The 15822-nt window shown below is 41.5% G+C and overlaps 2 protein-coding genes across 3 annotated transcripts in view; one reads left to right on the plus strand and one right to left on the minus strand.

Moving 5' to 3' along the window:
- vasnb (vasorin b) overlaps positions 1-9412 on the minus strand; it is a 28338-nt gene extending 18926 nt beyond the window's left edge. Inside the window, exons 1-2 of one of the 2 annotated variants that reach the window (XM_042504154.1) lie at positions 9169-9412; positions 1411-1467 (exon numbers count right to left, since the gene is read on the minus strand). The gene's annotated coding sequence lies outside the window, so the exon portion shown is untranslated. Of the gene's footprint in view, positions 1-1410; positions 1514-9168 lie in introns of those variants that run through there. The other variant, XM_042504156.1, reaches the window with a different exon arrangement.
- coro7 (coronin 7) overlaps positions 1-15822 on the plus strand; it is a 142599-nt gene that overhangs the window by 96888 nt on the left and 29889 nt on the right. The gene's annotated exons all lie outside the window — the stretch shown is intronic.

Genomic DNA, 15822 nt, shown 5'->3' on the forward strand with positions numbered 1-15822 from the left:
AAGTTTCATGACTTTAAGTCAAGCACACACACGCGGCTGCTGGTCGTATTAATGGGAAACACAGACTGCTAACAGCCAGACATTTGGCTTGGATTTGGAGACTCGATTTACACACACACTTGTATTTTACTATGTATTCAAATTCATACATTAGGTGTGGCAGTGATGTGTATTTAGCACTCAGAAGAAAGAAAGGTTAATTCATTGTTGTGTGTACCAACTTTGATGTTCAAACCTCAGGATTAAGGCAGAAACAGAGCCTGTGTGCATACTGACATTGAAACATTGCCTGCACGGCAAATAATTTACAGATACTCCATGCGCAAATTCCTTAACCTGAGGAGTGTGCGCATGCGTTAAAGCTGACACCAACTCCACAACACCACTGCTCCCTTCATGTCTGTTTTCCCCGAGGATGTCTGGGCTGCCTAGAGCGAGATGCAGGAGCTGTGAGGCAATTAGCGAGAGTAGCGGTGTTCGTCCAGAGGCCCGAGGCTATGGTCTCGTCCTGCGTATGTGTGTGCCTTTACAAGCCCACACAGTTCCTGTCACAGCTCATTGACAACTAGCACAACACAGGAATGAGGCAGGGCAGAGGTTGAGGGGTCAGGAGGGGTGTGTTGCGTAGAAAAGAAAATCAGAGCGACAGTTTTCAGCAGTGACGCAAGGTAACCTTAGCACCTTAGTTTTCTTTGGTTTAATGACAATTAGAAGAAAAAAAGAACATTTTTCCAGACTTATGTTTTTAAAAGTATCTGGACGTGAAAATAAGTTTAATTTTTTTCTTTTACTCCAAAAAAATGTATATTCTTATCTGCTTATCTGCAAAAATTCCCTACATGTACTGTAGATTTTCACAAGGTTACATGTACTGAGAAGCCTCCATGCTACCCACTTCTGCCGCAACCAGACAGGCATGTCAAACTCCAAGCTTCCTCCAGTCTCTATTTTCCTTTCCTCTCTGTCTGTAACTGTACACAGGCTCACTGTATCTGTTAAATGCCGTGTGTGTGTGTGTGTGTGTGTGTGTGTGTGTGTGTGTGTGTGTGTGTGTGTGTGTGTGTGTGTGTGTGTGTTAAGAGAGCTGCTCTTGTTCTCCTGCCAGTCTTGTTAAGAGGCTCAAAGTTGTGTGAAAGGACCCTATTGAGGAAGCAGGGGTGTTACGGTTAACACAATAAGGACCGCCAACCGCGTGTGATTTGGATGCAGATATTCAAAGAAGTGTATTATTCTAACATATGTCTTTGCTTCTGTAATCAATCTTACACTAAACAACAGTATTTTGCATTATGATGAAGAACTATTCCTGATGCTAACAGTTGGTTTGTATTTTTGTTACTAGCCACATCTTTTTCATAATGATGCAAATTACTAATAAAACTGTCAGATTTGATTAAATGCTTCACTCACCCAGCGCAGAAGCTTCCTCCTCTACTCTCGCTCCACTTTTCTTCAGGTCTTCTTCTCCTGGAAACAACACAACAGTTGTACCTTTTAGACAAACATTTTGCGTATGTTTTTCTTTCCTCCTCTCTCCATTTATTTGGAATCCAGCCCCCCTGTCACGCATTGTTAATGGTCCACAAGCAAAACAGGAAGTTTTTTCTTTTTCCTGTTAATTGGTTGGATTCCAGCTGTGTGCGGGAGCGTGCTGAGCACTGGCAGGCCGTGTGGCAGCACAAGAGAATGACAGAGCGGGAGAGGAAGAATGCAGGCCGACCACTCTCCACTCTGTCAGCTCCTCGTCCTGTGGTATCAGCCCATCAACTGTGGCCCGAGAGTGTGTGTGTGTGTGCGCGCGCGCGCGCACATGCGTGTAGAGCTTTGACTGAAGCATGACATAAGACTGCTTTTCTTGAACCTGTATACATTGTAATACATCCATAGCACAGTTTCTGCTACGATCTGCAAGATTAATTTATTTTCACCGTCATCTATGAACAAAGTGTTCCTTGAGGGGGCGTTAAATGTCAAATGTACATTTCCAACAAAGACAAAAATTTGACAGTTTTGGACAATTCTTCGGCTGCAATTGATGATTATTTTCAGTATTGACTAAACCTACCTTTTTTTCCCCCAGTTAGTTAGCGTCTTCTTGTCCATGAATGCAGAACAGCTTGTGTTACTTTGAATAAATAAGGTGTATTAACAAGTGTTATTTTTGAGCGAGGTTATGGGATCAGAAATAGGAGTTCGTTTTGGAAAACCCAAAGCAACCGCTTGCTAGGTGTTGTATTAGTAGGAGACATTTGGCTAAGAGCAGCTCCCACATTTCTTTCTACTGGCCAACTTTTCATTTTAATTAGTTCAAGGCATCGTCATAAAACCTTTTCAGAAATAATTACCCAAGATGCACACAGTTTCTTCCTTGATTCTACAGAACAGACAGACTCTTATACACCTATTCATAAAAAGTACACTCACTCTTCTAGTATGTTCCCACTAGGCAGTGTTTATGAGCCATACTTCATATACCTAAGTTCTGAGTCAAACAGTCTGTGGAGGCAGACAGCAGATTGAGGACCAAAACACGTGCTTTACCTGATGGTGCACCTGAAGCCTCACTTCACTTTGCATACATGATCTCTGAGTCACCTGCAGCTCACGCACACTTACACATAACAGAGTGCAGTGTTTGCAGTGTCGGTTTTGCACTCTGACTTGCTGCGAGGCCTTTGCTGCACTCTGCATCCGTGTGTTTATTTGTCTGTTGGAGTGTTTTGCTACGCTGCACAGAGACTTATATGCATGTGTTTTTGCCCTTTTTGGGTTTATTTTGCAGACATTTCACCAATTTGTAGGGGTAAACGCAACAATGTATGCTTGCTAGTGAGTGCATAATGAGTGTAAGGACTCATGTGCTGACCCTGTCGTGGTCAGTTTTGTGTCTCGAGGTCACCGTGTCTCCCTCTCAGACAATCCCTTGACTGCACTGTAAATACTTAGCTTTCAAAGTGGAACTTAAAATTGGTGCAAAATTGAATGACTGTCGCACTTTTATAAAAGACAAAACTGTTGACAACAGTATTCCTGTCTTGGTATGCCGTAATAGCTCAGGCCGCCTTCTCCACGTCTTTCCAGTCTTTAATTTGTGCAGACTACACACTGCCAAATCACTGCTAGTATCTTTTAACCTGTCAGTACCTCGTATTTTCTCTCTCAAAGGTTTACTTTCATATTTATTCTTTAGTTATTTTTGTTATTCCCTTTTATAGAGGACTGATACTTTTCAGCTTCTCTGTCCACTATAATTTTCTTCCTCTGTGTTCATCTGTTAAACATAAATATCGCCTCACCCTTCTCCTCCTCTGTTTCTCCTTTTCTCTCTGTGTCACTCCCTTTCTCTTCCCCATCTGGTTTAATCTCTCCCAAAGCAGAACACAGCTGAGCAGTTAGTTGGAACCTCTTTGTAGTGGCATCATCTAAAACTGCCAGCAATTTGTCCAAAATTATAGCTCAAAACATCGGTCCAACCCATAAACCTGCAGGGGACGGGTGGGATAAATAGAGTAGAGCTTTGTGTTACGCTGTCGGTATGTTGCTTTGCTTGATGTTAAATGTGCATCTTGTATGTTGGATATGTGCACCAGTGACAAGCTATGACTTGTGGCACTGTCACAACCGCTTGGCTGTTGATTGCAGCGTTGAGTGATTGAGATTTGGGCAGATACACGGTGGCATTCAGATATACACATGCAGGCATTTGCACGTATGCATGGCACTGATTTCCTCTCTCAGGCTGCTCTCTCACGGTGTGGACAGCAGCAGATAACAAAACTATTTGTGTCCATGGCAGTGACGGAAATAGACAGTAAAGGGACAGTTTACTACAAATCAAAAATACATAATTTTCCTCTTACCCGTAGCGCTGTTTATCAGTCTAGATCTTTGCGGTGTGAGTTACCAAGTGTCGGAGGTATCAGCCATAGAGATGTCTGCCTTGTCTCCAATATAATGGAACAAGATTGTACTCAGCTTGTAGTGCTCAAAGCGCCAAAATGTATTTGAAAAACTCAACAGCAATGTCTCTTTCCACAAGTCATGACACAATTATACAGTTATGCAGTTTCATATAGGAACTATTCTCTTTCTACCCACCAACCGTATCACCACACAGAAGGAATTGTGCATCTACTCACGGACAAGAGGGTTTTGCTCGTAACAGAGCGAGATGTAAACATTAATGGCGTCCTCCTCAGCTGAGCTGTAACCTAAGCTCGCTCAGTGGTGCTAGTTTAGCTACCATTAGATGCACACTTCCTTCGGTGCAGGGATACAGTTGGTGAAAGTTTCGGAGAAAGAAAATAGTTCCTGGGTCATGATTTCTGGAAAAAGACATTGCTGTTGAGTTTTTCTTCAATGTATTTTTGGCGCTTCGAGCACCACAAGCTGAGTGCTATCGAGTTCCATTATATTGGAGAGAAGGTGGACATCTCGACGGTTGATATCACCAACACTCTGCAACTCACACAAAAACAATTTACACTGATGATGATACTGATAAATAGCACTTCGGGTAAGAGGAAAAAAATATATTTTTGATTTTGGGGTGAACTGTCCATTTAAGTAAAAGAGGAGCCAAGATCTCCAGCTCTGAATGATGTAATGTGAGAGAGCAGCTCTGCACATACATATCTGCTTGCATGTACCACGTGCCTACATGAGTGGGTATGTCACCACTTTGTGACAAACAAGGTCTCGGTCACTCTGTGACGTGATTGCGATCGCACAAACTCACAATACAAACACCCACATGAGCTCGCAAATTTACTCTGTATTTTCATTCGATCCATATTCAGTAAAACATTAATGTTTCATGTCAGTGGTTAAATATTTGGCCTTCATCTCAAAGTGAGATCGGCTTTTCCCACTTCTGGTTTTGGTCAAAGAGTATAGATGCGTGCGTGTGTGCGTGTGTGTGTGTGTGCGTGCGCCCTTGCTTTGCTCTTGCCCAGTAAGATCTGGTTCAAGGCTCATTTCCTAATTACAGTGCTGGCCAGAGGTAATTACAACCTTAGATTAAGAGCTGTTTCTCTCTCTCTTTTTTTTACGGGTCCCACTGAAATGCAGCAATTTGTGGTGGCTTTCTGGGATGAGCATCCTCCCTCTCATCCTCCATCTGTCTCTCACTCCGCTCTTCTCCCGTAATACTCCACTGGAGTTGGTTTTGGGAATTTGGGGGATTTTTTTGCGGCTTGTTGCAGATTTTCCAACCAGAGTGAGAAGGTTAAAAAGATAGCGGTATTTAATGTAAAGCCTGAGAGTGATTCATCTGCTTTAGATGTTAGATAAGCTGGTGAAATCTGACAGCAGTGAGCATGTGTGTGTCTGTTGACACTAAGGACGGCAGTTATTTGCGCTCAAGCTGGGGCACTCCGTGGCCCTCAGATCCCTTCGCATGTGTGTGTATATTTATGCAAGGTTTTGAAGTGGTTCTTCTGAACGCATCATTTGGCTGCATCGGCAAGCTCTTCTTCAATTTAGCTTGGCAGGCGTACAGGCTGGGGTTTGCCTCCACATACCGCTGGGTCAGCATTGATGTGTGAGGCTGAGGCCCTTAAAGCCGGGGGTTTTATTTAAGACGCCTTCTTTGAGAGTGCAGCTCCGGCTCTTGGTTGTCAACCAGTGAATGCCCCCCTACTGCACAAACACCTGACGAGGGGCACGCAGAAGCCTTTTAATTCTGATAGAGGAAGAATCTTGAATTCTTTCTCTCGCTCTTTGTTAATTGTGACGAGCCCTCACTCTCACATTGAGAAAAACAAACACACACACATATTCACACACTTATTCCAACTTTCTGCCCTGTCGACTTCCCTCTAACGGCCTGCTGTGTGAGTGCCCCGCTGCCATCCTCCACCTCCCTTTACCCCTCCTCTCCTCCCTTCCCCAGGCCTCCTCGCCTCAGCACCTGACTTTTAACCCTCTAATCCCTCTGATGCGGAGGGTAAGATGCTTCAGGCACTGCCCCTAATTGCCGTAAAAAACGGAGCTCTGGCAATACGAGGGAGATGTGAAAATCTGCTCTCAGTGCAAAGAACTGTGTTGATAAGTAAAATTACCGGCAGTTCCTCAAGTCATGTCTCAACACAACAAATGGAAGAACTGCCAATCATCGCCAGCAGGAGATTTAGACATCAGTGCGCCTTTCACCCGAGCTCTTTGGCACGCATAATGAAACTTCTGCCTTGATTTTGTAAAAAACAAATTACAGATACAGAGTTGGTGGCAAAATCCCAGATGCTTGGCACTGTTTCGACATTACTGCCACCGTGGGGTGACAGCAGGCCTGTGCTTAATTGCTTAAATTTGGTTTTATGACAGAGGGCTCTTTTGCCTTACTCATGCTCCCCGTCCACAAACCATTTAACAACATTTAAGGGCAAGAAACGTCCTGTGGGGGAGAGATAATCCACCCACCATGCATGTGTGTCTCACACACAAGCATGCACAATTGCACATTTTACCGCATAAGTGTCCCTATATGTTACGCAACCAATATTTTGACAAGCTAAGACATCACAGGTAAAAACAACTTTACCTTGCCTCATTCTCCCTGTTCTCTGTCTCTCTCCTCATACACATCATTCATTTATCCCCTTTAGAAGTGTGCAGGGTCAACTAGCGACTGTACAAACAAAACTGTGCAGAGAGTGAAACACTGCAGCAGAAGGCGGAAAATAACTTCACTGGCACAAATGCTCTCTTCTACTGTAAGTGCTGCAATCTGTGCATCATAGCAGCCTGAAAGTCCTCCACATTAGTGAGGGATAATTGGCCTCCTGTGGCTGCTCTGCTGTGTCTGGTAGCCTAATATAAACCAATTACCACCATTATATACTGTCAATGACACAGTAGCTTCTCCCATGGCATAATAACAGCCTGTGAGGAAACACATGGCGAGGAAACAAGCGGTACGCCAGTGCAGGGGTTAATAGCGGGCTATTGGAGTAGTTTACGCTGCCTGTTTCACCCCCAGGACAGATTAGGACGATTTTCCGTGCCTGTTTGTGGGGGCTGTGTAAAAGATGGTAATCTGACAGAAAGCTGGAGGGATCGTGGTCAGAAGAAAGTTCTTACATGAATTAAGCATCTCAGGCGAAAGCATATGTAGAATGTTTTAACGCGGTTTTATTTGGATCTCTCGTTCCCAGTTGGGTCTTGGGGTTTCTGTTTGGTTCTTCACATCATAAAGGAGCCTTATTTTGCTGGTATTTTTTTCAGTGGTGACTTTACCTCTTACAGCAACTGGTTTGATCATCTTTCTGTCACCGCAGCGTAAGAGGACAAACACTTACAGAATTCTGATGTTAAAACTATGTCTAAAAAAACTTTTTTAGGACAAATTGACCCTCCGTGATGACAAATCCTTGATTACAATGGTAAACTGGTGGTAATGCTGACTGGTTCTCTAGATAGCACCAAGTTTCCAAGACCCTTAAATGAAACTGGTTCAGGAACCAGAGTTAATTTTAGTGGAAAAGGGGTAAGAGAAAATCAAAGTTTATATTGGCATAATATTTATACAGATTAAATTATCTGGATCAAACAGATGGACTTGCTGTTCTTTTACTTTTTGGACAGATTACAGATTGAGATGCACTAAACATGTTGCGTCGTGTCACTTTATTGGACGTTAGTTTATTGGCGGAGTGGGTCACTCAGATTTAATCTTTGAGGAATTTGACCTCATCGCTCGTTGCTCTGCTGCACACACATGCTGCAGGAAAGTGATGTCTCGCTAATTTCTGCTTGTACCTTTTCCTCGCATCAGAGCCAGTGTTTCATTCATCTGCACTGCCAGATGAAAAAAAAACAACTGAGATGTTCAAATCCGGCTCTGGAACTTGTTCAGTCAAAGTGGACAATTTTTGGTAATGAAGTTATGGAGTAATTCTGTCAACAGTAGCAGCTGTAGGAACATATTTAATATCAGGTGGCACCAGTGATGCTTATGACTGAAACTTGGCCACCAACACTGCATTAAATGTTATCTTCGATCTATCATAATAATAAGGTTGTTCCAGATTATTTATTAGCTTCATGAATTCCTCATGTTTGTTCTGAAGCCAGCATAAACCACATCAAGTCAAAGTGCCACCAACTGAAGCTTGGCATTTGCAACTAACTTATTAATCTGATTAATTTGTTGCATTCACAATGGAAAGCAGTGATCCATCTTAACTACCAGATTTTTTTGCAAATTGTCTGCAAACTACAAAAACAACTGCTGTGATGTGCAGTATGCTACAGTCATTATTTGGTTGCATCACTTGGATAACATCAATCTCCACTTGTCTCCACTTGGACATAATCTATGTCCAAATATCAACATAATCAGGCTTTGATTCCATCCTACGAAATACTAGAACCTTAAACTAACCATTTTTAACACCAGTGTCCTATTGAACTTTCTGCTGTGGGACGTTCCCCTGTGTAGGTCCAAAAACAGCTCTCTCCCTCTGCGGTGACCGCTGCTGGGTGCGGTGTAGACACTCGGCTCGGGCCCCTGCGTGCTGCACGGCGTCCTGCGGTCCCACACCAGCCCGCCTCATTACCGCCCCGACTGCTGCTCCTTTTTGCTCCGCGCACACTTTCGAGTTTTACGCATTTCCCCACAAATACTGTTTTATTGTCAGTGTTTGGTAATCGGGAGCATTAGTGGCGCCCACATCGCCAATAAAACCTGCTGCATTCAATAAGTCACTGGAGCGATCATGATGATGTTTTGGCATTTTGCTCGGAGGCTGTATGCATTTACAGAAAAACTGTTATTATCACAGCGGCACGTTTGAAAGCATGATACAGTTTTTTATTATTATTATTTATAGTTTTATCAACTTTCTGTCGAGCAGAACAGAAACACGGTGAGTTTTTGTGAAGGGAGTTGTCGTTTGACTTCAATCAGCACAGATCAGCCGTGGCTTATATTTAACGGGACATCATCCTGTTTAAGAGTTTGGATTTTGCACTCAAACAACATTTTGTTAACGAGTGCAATTAATCTATTAATTAATTCATTTTTTTAAGTTAATCATATTCCACCCAAAACGCATTTATCAACATAACGCGTCTTTACGCACGTCTCGATTCTCTTTCAATTCTTAGAGCTCCACAACTATAAAATGTTTTTCTTTATTTTAATCAGTCAAAGTAGGAAACTCTTACCCTCAACTTCAAAGAAGTAAAGTTGTGCGCGCAGCTGCGCTTGTGTGTCTTTATCCAAGCGGAGTAGTTCGCCGATAAAACTCCAAAGACCTTGTAGTTTTCCGTGTGTGCGCGCCCTTTAAAAAAGTTTCTATGAACGTATTAAACTTATAACGAACGGTCTTCATCAAATCCTTGGAGAGACACGCCGACCTCCACGTCAAGGAATGCGCTCAAGCGCTGCCTCCCTGGACAAAAAGCGCTTTATTGGTGAGCACAGAGGAGAGTTTAAGCAGGAGTTCAGATGGGAGGGGCGAGGCGAGGCGCACCGCAGCAGAGCGCACTCCCGCACAGACTTTGGAGAGCAGCGAGCGACTCACCTTGCAGCTTGGCTGAGGAGAGAAATTCCAGCCTCCTTTCAGTACGCTATATCTTAATGCCTACCTGCAGGACCTGTTTTAAGCAAGAGACGTGACTGGTTTCATTATTTACTGTTCGGAGAGGCTGGTTACATATCATTTGAATGAGTAGTTTTGCTTTTTGAAGTATGCATTTTAATGAGCTCGTGTGCAGGACAAATACGTACGCTGATAAACTTCATGCACACACACACATGAACAGGGCCAGATCACACCAAATCAAACACAACATCACTTTATCCCCTTGAAACCTGAGCAAATTGGCCTGATTTCTTTCAAAAACATGGAGAGAATGAGCAGCTTAACAGAAAATTACCAAAATTAGCAAGAAGTTACTAAAAAGTTACAAAAAATGACCTAAAAATAATAGAAAAAAGGTCAAATGAATAATGACAATAATAATTTATCATTGGAAATATATACTTGTGATCATCATGTGAACAGTTTTCCTATTATTTATAATTTTATACAAATTCTCTCTGTCTCTTCCTCTGAACTAATTTTATTTTTTTTATTTTTTAGTTAATTTCCTTGTCACCTTTTCATAATTTCCTTAGTTTTTCTTGCATCTCTTGCCAAGTTACTGATTATCTTTTTTTCTCCAAGTTTTTGGAAGAAATCAATTTGCGCATGCTTTAAAGGTTTTAATTGTTTGTGAAAGCTGTCTGCACACATCACAAAAAAACTGCTGTTTATCCAGATATCAAAGGGTCAAACTACAACACAATTATTTTTGGTTAAGTAATATTATAAATTACAAATATATATATATCAGTTGATTAAATATTTTATCTATTCACACACTTAATTCCTCCACTGACATATGAAGGGCTATCCGTCTCCACAGTGTACGTGCAGTGTACATTAGCACATATGTTGTCGTCATTCACAGAGCCATCCTCAAGCTGAGAAAGCCAATGAATACTTCCCAACGCTAGTGATAAACTACCCGTCGGCAGCTGGCAGCCTATTTCAATGTCAGCCAGTCCCAACAAGGTGCAGTAAGGTGATAGCTCCAAGGCACCGTGTCACCTCCTATGTGTACTTTTAGCCACACGTCACAGAATTAACCAGAAACCTGAAGCCTCTTGTGTACAGTGCTTTAATGTTTGTGTAAGTGTGACCCACGTGCTCCTGCAGAGCTTCTGTTCCCTCCACATGCTGACAAGAAATCGCAAAAGGAGAGTAATAATAACTGAAACCAGGACAAATTTCTCCTTGTGGTGATGTCACTCAGCCTCAGACTCCAACAAAAAAACGGCCTCGAGGCTGTCGCACGTGTCTCCTAAAACCACCCCCACCCTCAGTGTCCTCAGCTCAAGGGACACTTATGTTCCACTTGCTGAGCCCTGCTTATGTATTTTGTCCAGTTTACTTTTTGATAGCAGTCTCCACAAAGTCTCCTGCCTTTCTGCGGCTCCTACTGTACAAGTTATTACACACACACATGCACTCTGCCATCTGCAAGGCATTACTTTAAATTGCAGGAATCGAGAAATGATTTCACACACGTCCCGCAGGGTCCAGATGTGGCTCCACAGTGATAGCCACAACTGAGTTTTACGTGCTCAGGAGAAATAAGGGAGGAAATAAATCTTACCCTGTTGTACCTAATCACACAGGCTCACAAAGTCAGAGCTCGCACTCTGTCTGTCTCTGTCACCTCATAAACATAAACCTCCGAGAGCCGCAGTTATCCAGGTAACACTGAGGGTGAGTTCTTTATCTCAGTCATTCAGCTGGTGTGTGTTGGATGGTAAAGGAGGACCTCTGTGTCCAGAGCTCAGATACTCAACAACTCACCCCCAGTGGCAGCTGCCTGTTATTTTTTTTTGCAGAAGTTTGACAGCGTGACAAAAATATAATGCTCAGCAGACTAAAGGGCAGATTATTTTCTTAAAAATTAATGACTTAATTATATCAAATGTATTTTTATTATTATTATTAGATTGTTATATTATTATTAATAATATTAATAATAATAATTTGTTTTTAGTAATAATTCCAACTTTTTCCTTAAAATATCCTAAAATATGTAATAACTAATAAGTATTTCTCAAAATAAACTTTATTCTCAACTTCTCAGAGAACACAGATATGTGGGTTATGTTTTGATTGTGCAAAAAGTTTTGAATATAATTAGAAATCTTTCTGAAACACATATGAGCTATGAAAGTCCAGGAGATTCTACATTAATTAAAACAAATTAAATTATCATTGACATGAAAAGCTGCCACATAAAATGTTTTTTTCCCCATAAATTGGTGCATAAAACTTTACCAGAATGCAGGAAATAGTTTTTGACACTCAAAAATTCCTGAGAGATGACCCCCCCCATACCCCGCATGTAATCTACGCCTTTTGTTTTTTGCTTGAATTTAACAACCAAACCTGAGGAAGAACTGCTCAGATTCAAAGTCAGCGTGATCTTAATGTTGCCACAAGTGGTTGTTGCATTAGAATAAATAAATAGATAAGTAAATCAAGTGTTACAATGCCAACACACATACTGAAGTAGTGACAGTATTAATTTGCAGTGAACAAAAATGCAGTTTAAGCACCAAAATCAATAAAAACAAGACATCAATGCATAAACCCTATGAGTAAACTAATAAAAAGTAATAGCTATAATATGACGAGAAGAAAGGCATTTGATCACAAACAGCACTGTCATTTCTACTCTAAGAATCAATTAAGTTAAACAGGCACTTTCACTCAGTAATAAGTGGTTCAATATTTATTAAAAACATTTTAATACTTTAAATGGAGATTTTATATATACGGTAGTTCAGTCCCTACAGAAGACATGATGTCTTTTACAAAAAAAAGTCATAGATTGAAGAAGTAGTTGACTAGCTAACACTAAAAGCCTTAACTTTTCAAATGTAAGTTTTCTAAATATTGAAATCTACGCCAATGATTAAGATTCAGTGCATCACAGCAGCTTCTGGTTCGACTAACAAAATGTCCATATATATATATATATATATTAAAAACTCATACATACATACCCCTTTAGCTGCCTGAGAATTTTTCTACATATCAGCATTTAATGTATTACAACATTGAACTTTTAAATTTAACTTTTAAATGAAATAATTAGTTTTTTTCTGATCCACTGAGTATATTCTCAGCAGCGTATATAAATGAACAAAAAAAGAAGGTTATTTTAAATATCCCAGATGTGGAGACAACAATAGAAATCATCTCAGCTCAACAAACACAGCACCCTATTGTTAAACGGATAAAGAAAAATGCGTAGAAAATTGTTCCACTCATCATGTGGAGGAACTGACAGCACTTTATTCAACTATCAAACAAAAAACATTTTACCCCCCTTCTCATCATTGGTTTGGATCATTGTGCTCTGTATAAATGACCAGAGCAGGAAAGCCTTGTTGTAATCTGCTCCGCATATTTGTCCATCACTTTACAGGACGGTGGCAGGCGCTCGGTCAGTGGTGTAAATCCCAGTCTAGTGGCTGTAACAGAATTACTTCATGTGCCGTCAGCACGCGGGGCTCCTAATCACCCTGGCTCAGTAAAAGATGGCGAGGCGGCATACAGCCCACTCCATAATACTGCCCAGGGGAACCAGTAAAACACTGGTCTGCTGCTGGGCCAACCGCTGCCTGCTAACAGTTTTAAAGCCTTGGGCACTTAGCCACACAGCGCCATGCTGGTGTTTCTGGGAGGTGACAGACTTTTCTTCATCTTCTTTCTCTGTCACTTTTCCTGGAAATACATTTTCCATGCTTTTACATTTTGTCCTATTCTTTTAGATTTTATTGCATTCACCCGTGTGAAAATTTGTATGTGACTTTCATCACCTTCTGTTTCCCCGCACTAGTTAGGCTCTAATCCACTTTTGTTTTTGGCTGCTTCGCTTTGTCTCATATTTGCTTCATCACCTCTGACATCTTGAGTCATTTCTTGCCTCCATGATTTATTGTGACTCCTTTGCTGCGGCTCAACTGTATTTCAAGTTCAGCTTTGCCTGACATTTATGGTTCATGCTGTCAATCTCACCTGGCACATGATTTATTGTTTGGGTTTATGCTTTTGTGAGGTACACTTAAAAGAATTTAATTCAACACCATGAAGTGACAGAAACACTTGTATTTGTGACCAACAAAGCATTGATGGTTTTATCTCCCAATCCACACACAGGGACAAAGAGCTCATCAAAGAGGATGAACTGACTTCAAACAGACTAAACTGTCTTTGTCCTTGGTGTTTGTCACAGTCTGATATGCTAATTCATATGCTCCAAGTACAGCTGGGTATCAACAGAGGCCCCACGACACGATATTATCTTGATACATAAGTCAACTTCAAATTATCTCCCCAAAGTAAAACTTTGCAAACGTCTCTTTTCTCTAAAGTGTTCAGTCTGTTCACCTCACTTCAGTTTTTTTTAATGCAGCAAAGTCTTTCAAGTGGACTAAAAAGATCAGTTAATTTTGTTATTGTAGTCTATGGTGTATCAGTCTGCATTTTAGCTGCTGCGTTTTAAGTCCTCCACAGTGGGTTGCACACAGTACACATTGTTAAAACCATCACAGACATCCCATCTGTGGTCCCATCCTGCTGGATTGAAGGCGAGACAACCCATTCCTCGATCTTACCTTTTTATGCTTGAACGTCAGAGTAAAAGGAGCTTATGCTCCCTATATTGTGCAATATATACACAGTGAATACAACATGTGCTTTAGGGCTGTCCTTGACTCTGTGTCCTAACAGCAGTATCCACACCCAGCCATGAGCAAACAGCACACCACGAAGACACGTATTCAAACAGTCATACCTTCCTCAATCAGGTCTGTAGATCCATTCAGAAACACGAGCATGTGTCTTGGTTTGAGGTGTACGTGTTTTGTTGTTCACAACATACCTGTGGGTTTTTTAATTTTGGAAAAGTAGGAAACAAACAAGGGAAGTGTCCCTGCAGGAGAAGATGGGAAGAGAGTCAGAGAGAGAATGAGAGCAAGTTTAGGAGACTAGTTCACCACAAAATGACATTTCACTCATTCACTTACTCCCCACATTGTCAGTTAAAACAACAAACATGTCATCCTTTGAGAAATCGAGCTTGGCTGCATGATCTTTTTACAGCTCCAAAGACAGAATAAAGTGTCCCTCAAATTTCTGATAAACAGCTTGTGCGGCACATTTTGTAGCCAAACAAGAGTACTTTTGACCCAAACTGGTCCTAATTTTTTTCTCAGTGACAAGGCTCTTGTCGTGGAAGAAGAAAAGTTGCTGCTGCGGGATGCAAAATATTGCTTGAGCTCAATTGAGAAAGATGATTCACATTTTGTTGCTTTCTCTGGAAGCTCCAAACATCCAAATTTGAAAAAGCAATTCTGAGCTGGAAGTTTGTGGGCGGAACAGCTTTGTGTTTTGTGGTCCCATAAACTTTTTGCACGTAGATAATGATTACCGTTTCATTTTGTAGTGGGCTGTTCCTTAGCCGGTACTTATGTAGTACAGGAATGTACAGCATTAGTCATGTTTTAATATTCAGCACAATTAGCGAGCACAAAGACAGAGGAGGCGGTTTTGGGACTCATTTGCTTTCCCATTAGGACAGCCTGGGAATGATTGTGCTGGGTTGTTTTGTGATGGAGCCCGAGCTCATTATTCTCTCTGTCTTCGTGCTTTCGAGGCTGAGGTGGGAGTGCGCTCTTTGTTGCTGTTTAGTGTATCTGCATATGTATTGGCATCTGCATCCATGTTTGTTGTGTGCAGATGCATGCTCTCCCCCTCTGTCCGCAACTACATGTCTTCCCGTCACACATAAACGTGCTCTGACGGCAGCATGTGTGGGCTGCCGTGAGACATGACCAGGGCCCTCCTCACGAGTCCCGGGCCGCTGGCTGCTATGGGAACCGAGACATAACGGAGAAATATGGCCAATAGAAACAGGAATAATGAGTGTTCTCAAAGCAGAAGTTGTCAGTGTTTGTGTGAGAGTAAACATAATATTTCAGATAAAAATGAAATGTTGACTCTTCCCACCTGTCCCCTCATGATAGCTTCATAAGTCAATCTGTTCCTCATAAAGCTGTCTTCTATAGAGGAACCTTTCGCATTTGACACTGTTAAAACAATTTTATTATCTTGTTTATTTTATTATCTTGTTTACGTGCTGAAGCTCATCTTTGTTCAATAGGACTGAAAAAGGCTCATAGGGGAATTAAGTATCCCAAAAAAACTTCAGTAGTGTGTACGATTTAGTTGGATGTAGCAGTGA

This window comes from Plectropomus leopardus, chromosome 17 (assembly GCF_008729295.1).
Source record: "Plectropomus leopardus isolate mb chromosome 17, YSFRI_Pleo_2.0, whole genome shotgun sequence".
Lineage (NCBI taxonomy): Eukaryota > Metazoa > Chordata > Actinopteri > Perciformes > Serranidae > Plectropomus > Plectropomus leopardus.